Source organism: Pinus tabuliformis, chromosome 7, assembly GCF_031772625.1.
Source record: "Pinus tabuliformis cultivar Carrire ecotype Pingquan chromosome 7, CPIR1, whole genome shotgun sequence".
Taxonomy (NCBI): domain Eukaryota; kingdom Viridiplantae; phylum Streptophyta; class Pinopsida; order Pinales; family Pinaceae; genus Pinus; species Pinus tabuliformis.
In genome coordinates, this window is record NC_142293.1 from 1394498771 (window position 1) to 1394510740 (window position 11970).

Here is an 11970-nt window from a genome sequence, read left to right on the forward strand (position 1 = left end):
AGATAGTTCCAGTGTGGGTTCATGTCTTACACCTTTCATTCACGTTTTGGGTGACCTGACCCACTAGCTTATATGAAATAGAATTGGGAAATTCTTGTATAGAGTAGTCCCAAAGGATTTTTAATAGATGGTGAAAGGTCTGCCTAAAGCCATTCCATTGAACTCAAACCATTGGTGTCACCTTCATAGACTAGGTTACAAAAAACTCATTTTCAAATGCAACATTTGTGATGACAATGATCATTTCAAAAGAGACTATAAGAAAGGCTAGTGACCTAGACTCAATCAAAAGAGCAACTGATGTGAACAATGACTAGGAGGATATGTTGACAACCTTTATTGCAATCCACTCAAACCAAATTGTTCCTTGTTATGAAATCAGCTCACAAAAAGATAGAAAAGATAGATGAACACCTTAGAATTTAGCCTCTTTGAGGGGGCAACCTCCTTTACATTACACAAATGAACAATTCTTGGATGATACAAATGACAAGACCTCCTTTCTATATATAGGAGTCTAAGGGGTCATATATAATTAGATCTGACATAACAATAATAATCTAAGGGCACACGAATAACAATAATGGGCTTCTGTGGGGCACAATAATAACAATATGGGGACTACATGGGCACAACAATATAATAAGGGGGTTGTAATAATAATAATAAGGGGTTACACTAGTAGTATAGGGACCTAACATGCCCCTCTCCTTCAAAAAGTGTTGTCCTCAATGCTTGAGTAGTTATTGATGCTTCTATATAAAATTCTTGTCCTCCCACGTGGAATCTTCAGCGAATAAGTTCTTCCACTTGTTGAGATACTCTGAAATTGATCGATTTTTCAGGTGTTGGGTTCTTGTTTCTATGACTGCTCGAGGTTCCAATATGATTTTTCCTTCCTCGTGAGGTTCTAGAAATATTGTTTGAACTGGGATATTCTACAACTTTTGAATGAGTGGCGACACTTCTTCATCCTTCTTCCATTCATCCCTTGCTTCGTTTGTGAAATCTGGTTGGATAATATAAATAACACAAAACAATGCTTCCACATTCTCATCCCTTCTTGAGAGTGCATCTGCAACAACATTTGGCTTCCTGTTTTTGTAGATGATTTCAAAATCATAACCCAACATATTTGTGACCCATTTTTCTTTTCTTCTAAAGATAATCTTTGTTCTAAAAAGTATTTCAGACTATCATGATCCAATTTTACCTTGAAGTGTCTTCCCATTGGGTAAGGTTGCCATTTCTTAAGTGCATGTAGTATTGCCAACATTTCCTTCTCATAAATAGCTTACTTGAGATGTAGCTGTAAAAACACCCAATCACCTTCATCAAAACATTTTTCACTGTGATGTTGTTCTACCTATTGTTTCATTTGATTCTGCACTAAAGTGGCATTATCCTTTAAAAGTTGGAGAACTTGTCATTGATGCTCGATATGACCTTTCACTACTTGAACCTTTCTCTTCTTGATATGTCCTTCTATATTTAGAGTTTGAGGAGTGGTAATTTCTTCCAATGCTTTACAAGATATGATCGGATTCATTTCTTGATGCTTGATGTGATCTTTCACTTCTTGAACATTTTGCTTCTTGATATGTCCTTCTATCTTGATAGTTTGAGGAGTGGTAATTCTGGCCAATGTATTACAGGATATGGTTGGATTCATTTCTTCTTTCTGGATGTGATATTTCACTTCTTGAACCTTTTTCTTCTTGATATGTCCTTCTATCTTCAGGGTTTGAGGGGTGGTAATTCTGGCCAATGCTTTGCAAGATATGGTTGGATTCATTTCTTCTTTCTTTGGGGTTGGTTCCTGGTGTATATCCTCTTCTTTTGATGTTTATTGATCCTTTTCTTCCTCCTCTTCATAATCTATGTAATATAATTTCTTCTCAACACACTTATGACCTTTAGTGCATTTTCTATCACAATTGTAACAAAGCACTTTTTCTCTTTTTTCTTCCAATTGTTGTGGTCTCACCCTTGTAGGTTGTGGAAGGATAGGAGAAACAACACTTCCATGTTTATAGTTATGAGGGGTAGAACTCCTTGTTTCCATAATTTTTCTTTCTACTTTTCTTGCCTACCTGAATGCCTTCTCCAATGAATCAGGTTCCCAAAGACGAACCTCATGTTGAATGTTATCCTTTAAAGTCCCTATGGAGATATCAATCCTCTGCTTCTCTGGAATATCATTTTCCCTTATATTCAAATTTTGAAAGTCCTCGTTGTGCCTCACCATTGAACACTTTTTTTTGAGATTTATCAATTAGCTAAAGAAGGTGTTTCTCTTTGACTCCTCATAATGTGCTATCATTTCGTCCATGAAAATTGACTACGTGATAAGTGATTTACGAGAAAAAATCCCTTTCTACCATAAAAATTGATTTGGTTCTAAATATTTAGATGCAATACATACCTTTTGTAATAGTGGTACACCATGTAGATGAAAATATTTATCCATCTGTAGTATCCAATTTATCAGATCCTTGCCATCAAACTTCCTCATATTGCCTTTTCTTGATTTTAGTAGCTCAGTCTTCAAACAACTGTAACTCTGTAATTTTGGATCTCCAAGTTCTGAAATTTCATCCTGTAGTAGCCCTCTGAGTCCTATTTCTAACCTCGAATGTCTGATCAAGATTGGATTTTGTAAGGAAGCTTTATGTCAAATCTCCCACGATGACCAGATTAGAGACTGGTTTAGTAGATAGAAATTGTACGAAGTGCCTCGTGTCACTGTTTCAACCTTAGGACCTGAAACCGATACATAGAAAACTATAGTCCATCCTCTTTCTGCAACTTCTTATGAAATTTCAATTTGATGCTCAGAGGGAACGTTATGATGATTTTCCCAAGGTCACTTGTTTAGGATGTAATTCGGGAGCCTGCCGAAACCCTAAATATCTTAGATTATATCTCCGAAAAAATAGCGAGATAAGATTTGAAATTCGGATACATGGTTCAGAATGATTTATTCTGAAATTAGTTTTTTTTTTTTTTTTTTTTTTTTTTTTCTTTTGAAACTTTGTAGTGAAAAAGTTATAGCGAAAATGCCACGATGGCTTGTTTGGAGTAGCGAAACCCTAGAATCGACAGCTATAATACCAAATGTTATGAAACCAACTCACAAAAAGATAGAAAAGATAGATAAATGCCTTAGAAATAAGCCTCTTTGAGGGGGAAACCTCCTTTACATTACACAAATAAACAATTCTTAGATGATACAAATGACAAGACCTCCTTTCTATATATAGGAGTCTAAGGGGTCATAATATATTCAGAGCTGACATAACAATAATAATGTAATGGCACAATAATAACAATAGTGGGCTTCTATGGGGCACAATAATAACAATATGGGGACTACATGGGAACAACAATATAATAAGGGGATTGTACTAATAACAATAAGGGGTTACACTAGTATTATAGGGACCTAACATTGGTTATGCACTCAATCTACAACAATTTCAAGGTATTAGGTGAGCAATAACAAGGAGAAGAAGCAGAAGTTGAGTCTTTGGTGGTCTAAAAGGAAATGAAAAGATCTAGAGAGGAAAGAGAAGATTTGAGTTGAACAGACTTTGAATTATGATTCCAAGCCACCAAAGGAGGATCCTCTAGTCTAGGGTGTTGAGAGGTATTCTCCCTATGCAAGAGTGTAAATAGACCACTACTTCCCCACCTATCATGAGAGGAAGAAAAACAAGAAAAGAACCACACAAAAGAGAACTTGAGTGGATTAAAACATTGGTTTCCCAATGTTTTCTTGCCAAGTTTGACTATTCTTTACTAGGCTCTGTGTATTAGGTATTTTTTTGTCAATGTATGGTTCTATGTAATCAATTTCTTAGACAGTACTCATGTGGTACTGGTCATGACAATGAACAAAGTTCAAGTAAAAAAATTATTCCTTTTCCTTGATTTAGCTTGGGGAAGCAGAGAGATAGGATTTTGTCAGCTCAAATTAGCTCTCTTGCCTCAGGTTGTATAGGAATCGTTGTAATCCCTAATCTTTTCTAGCTCAAATAAAATTACTGCTACTAACAAATTTCTTTTGAATATAATTTATACTAGAACACAATATGTATGGTGCGAGAAAGTATCTATTGGGTTTCTCTTGTGACAATGGAAACATATTATTCCCTTATATTTGGGTCCTACTATTGTAATATTGTTGCTAGAATGGTTTCATACTATATTAATGTTTCTCATGGATTTATTGGTAGAAGAGAGTGTCGACATGAGGTAAATATATTTAACAGTTTTGTGCATCTATGAAGAAATAATATGTTTTCTTAGTTGACTGTTAAACCTTCTAGTGTTTTTGACTAATCTACAATCATTTGCATGGGACTTTACTAGTAGTTAGGAATTTAGGACACAATTTTAGAAGCATTGTTGAATACTCCAGATATTGGTTAAGATTGGAAGAGGAAGTCTTATTGCACTATACTTCTTTCTTCCTATATTATTGTTTCTCAAACATTAAGAAAAGTACCTAGAGAGAATTACAAGTGTCTTTAAACAGTTCATGTATCTATTTTTCAAGAAATGAATCATTGGCAATTTTTGTTGTTCGAACTTATCTTATTTGCATGGATTTCCTATGGTAATTAGAAAATAAACTCTATTTATACGCTTAGTCAATTATTGGCATTTTTTGCATTGGGAAGTTGCCATGACGTTTGCATTGTTTTCCTATGGTAATTAGCAGATGAAATTTATTTATAAAAACATGGAAAGGTGGTACATTCAAAAATCTATGGCACCATTTTAAATATATGGTTTTATATTGGTAAATTACAAGCCATGTTTAGAAAGAATCAACATGCTTGGATTTTCCTTTATAATTTCTTTGTTAGCCACTGCAAATTTACTTTCTTTGCAGTAAATGTCATGCTTTTCTTTTGATGTTAATCATCTAAAGTTATTTCATTTTGGGACTCATATATGTAAAGTCAATTTAATGTTATAATTGCCCCTAACTACTTGGAGTCAGATAACCACAGTATAGGACATGCAACATCTTATTTTACGTATAAAATCTATGTTGGTTTTGTAGATTCTTGCACTTGTTAAAATATATCAAAAACTACCCTCACTTGATTATTTAAGCATTTGTCAGTGCCTCATGTTTCTGAAGGAGCTTGGCATTGTTGCAAGTATATTGGAGAAACTCCTAAGAGGGGACAAGGTAATTTTTTAGGAAATATTAATAGTGGTTACATGTTTCCCTGTTTAAGTAAATTTTGATAATGGATGAACTTAAAATGATGTTGGGTTGCATGTTCACTGTTTAGAATTGAAACCAATATTTTTGCTCACTTTTTTGTAGGATGATGCCTTGTTGACCTTTTAGATAGAATTTGATTTTCTTGAAAATGAGGATCATGCTTTCCTAATAAATGTTAGAAACCAACTTCCTAAGCTAAAGTAGAAAGGCAATAGAAGTGAAAATGTTGGACAATATTTAGCAATTCCGGGTGATGTTTCTAATAATGGAAACAATGTTTTGGCTTAAACACTTGTTGCAATGGATACCTCTAATGGTATCCAAATGACAGATGGTGCTACTATTCCCAATGGAGCTAATAATGAATTGGATATAATAGAAGTCATTTATGCAGAAAGAATAGAAAATATTAAAGGAATTTTGTCTGCCGAAATGGCTATACTTATGATATTGCAGTTTTTGTACAGTCACAACAAGTCTGAAGTCTCATCTTGTGCAATGTTTTTGAATGTCAATTTACTTTTTTTCCATTTGATTTAGTATTCCCTAATCTAAATTTATGACCTTTGTGTGCTTTAACTTGTAGTTAGATTTTTTAATGAAATTAGTATGCAACCATGTTAAAATAACGAGAGGACAATATGGCTCTAAGTTCTATCAATGAATGTTGTGAGTATATTATCTTGGGATTTTGTCCAAAGGCATCACTATAAAGATAGTTGGGCACATAGTGGGGAGCTTAAGCATCAAATTCAAATGGTTGCAGATCTTCTATTGTTTTTCTCTTAAAAATAAAAAAGATTTATATTAATACTAGAAATGGAGATTACATATATAAGTTGAGGGAAACATGAAGCATCCTTTACTTGGACATGAAAAATACCACTATTAAAATGTACAACCGAGAAACAAGAGTAGAACTCTATATCTAGATATCCATGCTTCCCTTGTCCTTTAAGCTTCTAAAAATAATGAAATCTAATCAACCTAACAACTGAGAATTCAGAAGTTGCAGCTGTTGGAAATGTTGGGATTGCATACATATACAGCTGGTAACAAGATATGTACTGTAAAGAATTTGGCTTGGTTGTGGTACTAAGGAATTCTTGGAGCTAAGACATTGATGTCACTATGGTACAAATGGATCTCTAGTTCCCCCATTGGTGCTAGCGATGGCCTTATTTTCCTTCCCATCAGCCTCTTTGATACACTTTCACTATTTCTCATCACTTTTCCAATCTCAAAGTTTGAAAAGCATTTTTCTTGGCCGTGGTGCTAAGGAATATTTGGGACTGAGATGTTGAAATCATTGTCAAGAAAATGGATATCTTGTTCTGCCACTAGGATAGTGGCCTCATTTTCCATCACATGAACCTTTTTGTCATGCTTCGTATCAGATGTTTAACTTAGTGTTTAAAATTTCTCGATGGTGAATTTTCACATCTGTATTATCCTGTTAATGTTGTGATTTTGGACAAAATGGTGTACTTGAATGGATTCTACAATCAATTTGAGTACTATAAGAAAATTATTGCTTGCTTGTGTAATCAATTGACAATTAAAGCCCTGTCATGGTTGCCAGAGGTTATTCCATATTACTTGACTGAATACTTACATTTCATGCAACTTTGCACTTGGACTCTTCTCTGTCATAAGTTACTCGAGATCCAGAAGGGATGGAATTCCTTCCAAATGCTCCATCAAACATTTATATATTCTTGTCTTCATATTTAACCAAACCATATATACCACTTCTGTGTGGATCTAAGGGCATTATTTTACCTACTGTAGAATTTAAATAGTCCCATCTTTGTGTTTCTCATCACATGTTTGATATCAATACTTGAAATTGTTTACAAGGTGAATTGAAACCCTTTTATTATCCTATTGATTCTGTGATTTTGGATAGAGTGGTGCCTTTTAATGTCATCCACAATCAAATATAAATCCGCAATATTGTTTTTAGGAGGTCTCTTGACTTCTCTAGTGGATGACCTTATCTCTAGAGCACCTTCTCACTTTAGGTACTCTCTAGATGTGCCAAGCCATCCCTTGCCAAATAGACAAGAACTGAATTGGGACATTAGAGAGGACGTCTACATATTTTACATCCAGATTACTTGGACATCACCTTTGGAAATTGGAAATCTCTTGGAATTTGAAATTCAATGTAAATTAGAAATTTTATCTTCATCCTAGAATGTTTCTCGGATATCAACCTTGTATGAAAGAACAATGGAAAGAGTACAATGTTTCAATTTAGAACTACCCAAAATTCTTTGAAATTCAAGGAAAAAAGACACCAAATCAAATGGTTAAGTTTCTATCCATTTTAAGACAACTCATCTGCCAATAGCCAAATTTGAAAATACCCTTTCACAATAGTAATAATGGCAACATGGCAAAAGTAAAATAAGAATATTATACTCTTCACTCAGATGTCAAATAACTTCACAGTTATGCTTTTACTTATGTCAAATCAACAAGACATATATGGATGTAAATAACAATGCATAAAGAACATATGTAACTGAATCAAATTTGGAAATCGCACAAGTTTTTGGACAACTGCAAACTTAATTAATATGCTCAAGATGAAGTACATGTACACATCATGGCTTTCTCTCTTGTCTGTTACAAACCCCTTCCCTGTGCTCCAAACGCTAGCTAGGGTGAATCGATAAAACCATAGCAACCAAGAAAATCCAATATGCAAGCATCACTCTAACACATCATCTGAATCAAGAGGTCCTCTCTTCATTCTATTCTTCATAATTCTAGGGTCTGACCGCAAAACCCTAATCTCCAATCTCCAAGGGATAAACTTAACCCTAGACCTACAAGATGCTCCTTGTGTACAATGTGCACTACTATGAATGAACATATTTTAATGGAAAAACTCTCCTTCCTATATTTATATGAGAGATAAGAGAGGCCAAAAATTCAATGTGGGCCTTGGCCCTTACAAGCGCTTATAGGCCAACACAAGAGAGATGATGATCTTTAAGTACTTGAGTCATGTTGGGAGATTCATCTTCTATATTGAAGTGACCAACTATTTAATAATAGGCCCATTTACTTAAATACCCCCTCAAAATATCTTATCCTTCTTGGCCTTGGTGAATTAATTTTCTTTTGTAAATCATATAATATAATTTAATGTTGTTTAAATACCTTCAGTATTGGCAATATTCCAATTAGTTTTGTAATTTTATTTTCCAAGGGATGGGATAATGATGGATAGGTTTCTATGTTTACTATTGCTTGGATTTTTATTTATTTATTTTTTTAAATTTAAAATTGAAATTGAAAGTTTAGATATGTCAATGTTACTACTTCTAAATGCAAGATATTTTTCTAACCGAAATCAATATTTATTCTGTGTAGGTCAGATCTCCTCATACTATAAACCATAACACATTATATTGAAATGCATAATAGTGTATGCCACAGTGCAGCCATTTGCGAATGCATTGATGCATGTTGGAACATCTGCAGACACTTTCCTCAGGGAAAACTTGGTGATTCAACTATTCTTTTATATTTACAATAATTTTGTGTTCACATTTAACTGTTTCTTACAAAATTTTGTTTTTATATTATGGTATTTTATGGTTTTGATCTACTGTGCTACCAGGAATGCCTGAGCAGAGCCACAAACTAGGAAAATTTTAGTGCTATGGTTGGCTTGGGAGTCATTACTAGGGGTCATATTCAACAAGGATGTTCTCTGATGGCTCCTTATCTTCCTTGGAATGGTGCTAGTGGAGTTGGAAGTCCCTTTTTTGAGGGTGGAGCCCTATATGCCTTGGGACTTATACATGAAAATCATGGAGAAGGGATCAAACAGTTTCTTCGTGAAATCTTACACAATGAAAATCTTGAAGTATCTCGTTCCTTTGCAAATATGCACTATTTTATAATAAAAAAGTTGATTCACCGTATTTTTCCAACACTTTCTTCTCTTAAGGGATCAATTGTAGATGTGTGTTGTAACTTTTGCACATAATTCAACATGGTGCATGCTTGGGTTTGAGTTTGGCAGCTTTAGGAACTGTCAATGAAGAAATTTATGAGGATATCAAGAATATTCTCTATTTAGATAGTGCAGTTGCTAGGGATGCTATAGGTATTATCATGGGTCTCCTTATGGTTGGGACTGCAAGTGAAAAATTTACTAAAATGCTTTCATATGCACATGACAAAACATGAGAAGATTACTGGGTATTATTTGTTTTTATGTAACAAAGAACTCTACTTTGAAATAGGTTTTTTACTTGTAACTGTTAAATTTTCTTATTTTGCCTTAGTCTACCTGGAAGATATGGTTCTAATTTGGGAATGACATGCATGGGTTTGGAACTTGGAATACCCCTTATGGTTTATGGAAGAGAAGAGGAGGTAGATACACTTATTGAACAAATAACATGGGATCAACATCCAATTTTGCGATATGGTGGAATGTATGCACTCATCCTGACATACTATGGAACAACCAATAACAAGGCTATGTGACACCTTCTCCACTTTGTTGTCTCAGATGTCAGTGATGATGTGAGAAAAACTATAGTGTTTGCCCTTGGGTTTGTTTTATACTCAGAACCTAAGAAGGTTAATTTTGTCTTGGCATCTCAATAAAATTATCTTTTTCTGGTCATAATCATAAGTGGAATGCTTTGCATAAATATGTTAGCAACACTTCTATTGTTTCTATTTTTGTGTGTTGATTTGAGAATTTTCCTTGTATTTTCATAGACACCACAATTTGTATCTTTACTTTTGAGTCTTACAATCCACATGTTAGGTATGGAGCAACTATAGCAGTGGGTGTTTCTTGTGTTGGTATAGGATTGAGTGAAGCCGTTTCACTGCTAGAGCCTCTAGCATTGGATGTAGTTGATTTTGTTCAAGGAGCTTTAATAGCAACAATTATGGTTCTTGTTCAGACAAATGAATCATGTGAATCATGTGTAGGTAACTTTAGGTATGTTTTCCCCTGGACTTTACAATGGCTTAGGAGTACTTCATGGAAGTTCAAATTTTAAAAGAAAATATTTCCATTGCTTACCAAATTGTTTTCAAAATGTTGGTATATACATTTATTTCAATTTTCACCAAGCTGAAATGATTTCTTGATATTGTTTCAGGTGTCAACTAGAGAAAATGATTCTCGATAAGAATGAGGATACCATGAGTAAGATGGATGAAATTTTGGCTTTTGGTATTTTAGATGTAGGTGGTAGGAATGTCACTATTAAAGTACTTTCTAGGTATAAGTATGTTAGAATGGCCGCAGTTATTGGAATGGAAATCTTCACACAGTTTTGGTATTTGTATCGGCTCATCTACTTTTTGAGCTGGTCTTTTGCACCAACTACTTTTATTGGGTTTAACTATGACTTGAAGACACCAAAGTTTGAATTTATATTTGATGCAAAACCTTCATTGTTTGAATATCCTCATCCAATGGCACCTCCAACAACCACATCAACTACAAAGTTTCCAACCACTATTTTTCAACATCAGCAAGGGCTAAAACGAGAGGAAAAAATTAAATAGATAATACAAGTATAGTTGAAACAATATCTGGTGATGATGGAAATACATTTGTATCTGCTAGTGGTGTTGTGTGCTCTAGAAAGGCCCAAACTCTAGTGATAAGGATAGTGAACCAATGTAGGTAATTAGTGTTATTATTGAGGTGCGTTTTGTCACGATAAGCTTCTATTAAAAATGAATTATAAAAGTATCGATGAACATATTGGTGGAATTTAGTATGTGGAGAATGGTGACATGTGTTTATTTGTTTCTCTGTTCACTATTTTTCTTGTATTTTTTGTAAATAGTAATGTCCTTCTTGGGGTGGGTCCAAATTTGGAGATTATTATTGAGCGATAAATGTTGAAAATGTGATTCATCTTATGTAGAATAGGGATATTCATATTATGAAGAACCTTTTTACACATTTATCCATAATATACCCTACATTAAGTGGAAAGTTATAGTTGTTACTATCCAATAATAGTGATAATTATGATCCATGATTCTATCAAAAGAGTATCGTGACTCATCATCAACTGGTGACTTATATAGGGCTTCAAAATTGACCCCACCCTATTTGAATTGTTGTAGAACAAGTGCAGTGTTGTGTCAATGGATGTATTTTTTTTTAAATGAAGTTCTGGAATCATGATTTAGAGGTCGATTACTTGGACAACTCACAAGCAACACATACAACGTATCTGATACCAACTTTCAAGAGATGCAATCAATATGATAGGTATGAATTTTGTGTTTGTTTGAGAGAAGTGTGAAGTTGTACTGAAAGTCTCAAGACAACCCCTTAAATTGAACAATTTCAAGAGGTCGAATGACACTGTCTTTAGGATCCCCATAATGTTTAGACACTAGTGGAAAAACAGAGACCATAAAAATGATATATTATTTAATTGCATTCCACCGAGGGAACATATTGCATATAATGGCCTTAAGGTTATACTCAACGTGTATGATTGTAACGTTATAAGGACTCACCTACAACATGGTTCACTTGGTCTAAAAGTGTTTGAAAATGCTAGATAAAGCCATGCTATCAAAGAAAATTTTTTTCCTTCTTCAACCACGAGCATATAAATCTGATTGAAGGTTTGTGTGAGATCAACCTTTCGAATCACCAAAATATTATTTTTCCCATTTCTTGGATTCTAATGAAGGAAAAAATTCAA

General features: G+C 34.0%; 1 pseudogene; it reads left to right on the forward strand.

Moving 5' to 3' along the window:
• Positions 1 to 4137: 4137 nt before the first annotated feature.
• Positions 4138 to 10800, forward strand: LOC149252873 (26S proteasome non-ATPase regulatory subunit 1 homolog A-like; annotated as a pseudogene).
• Positions 10801 to 11970: the final 1170 nt, after the last annotated feature.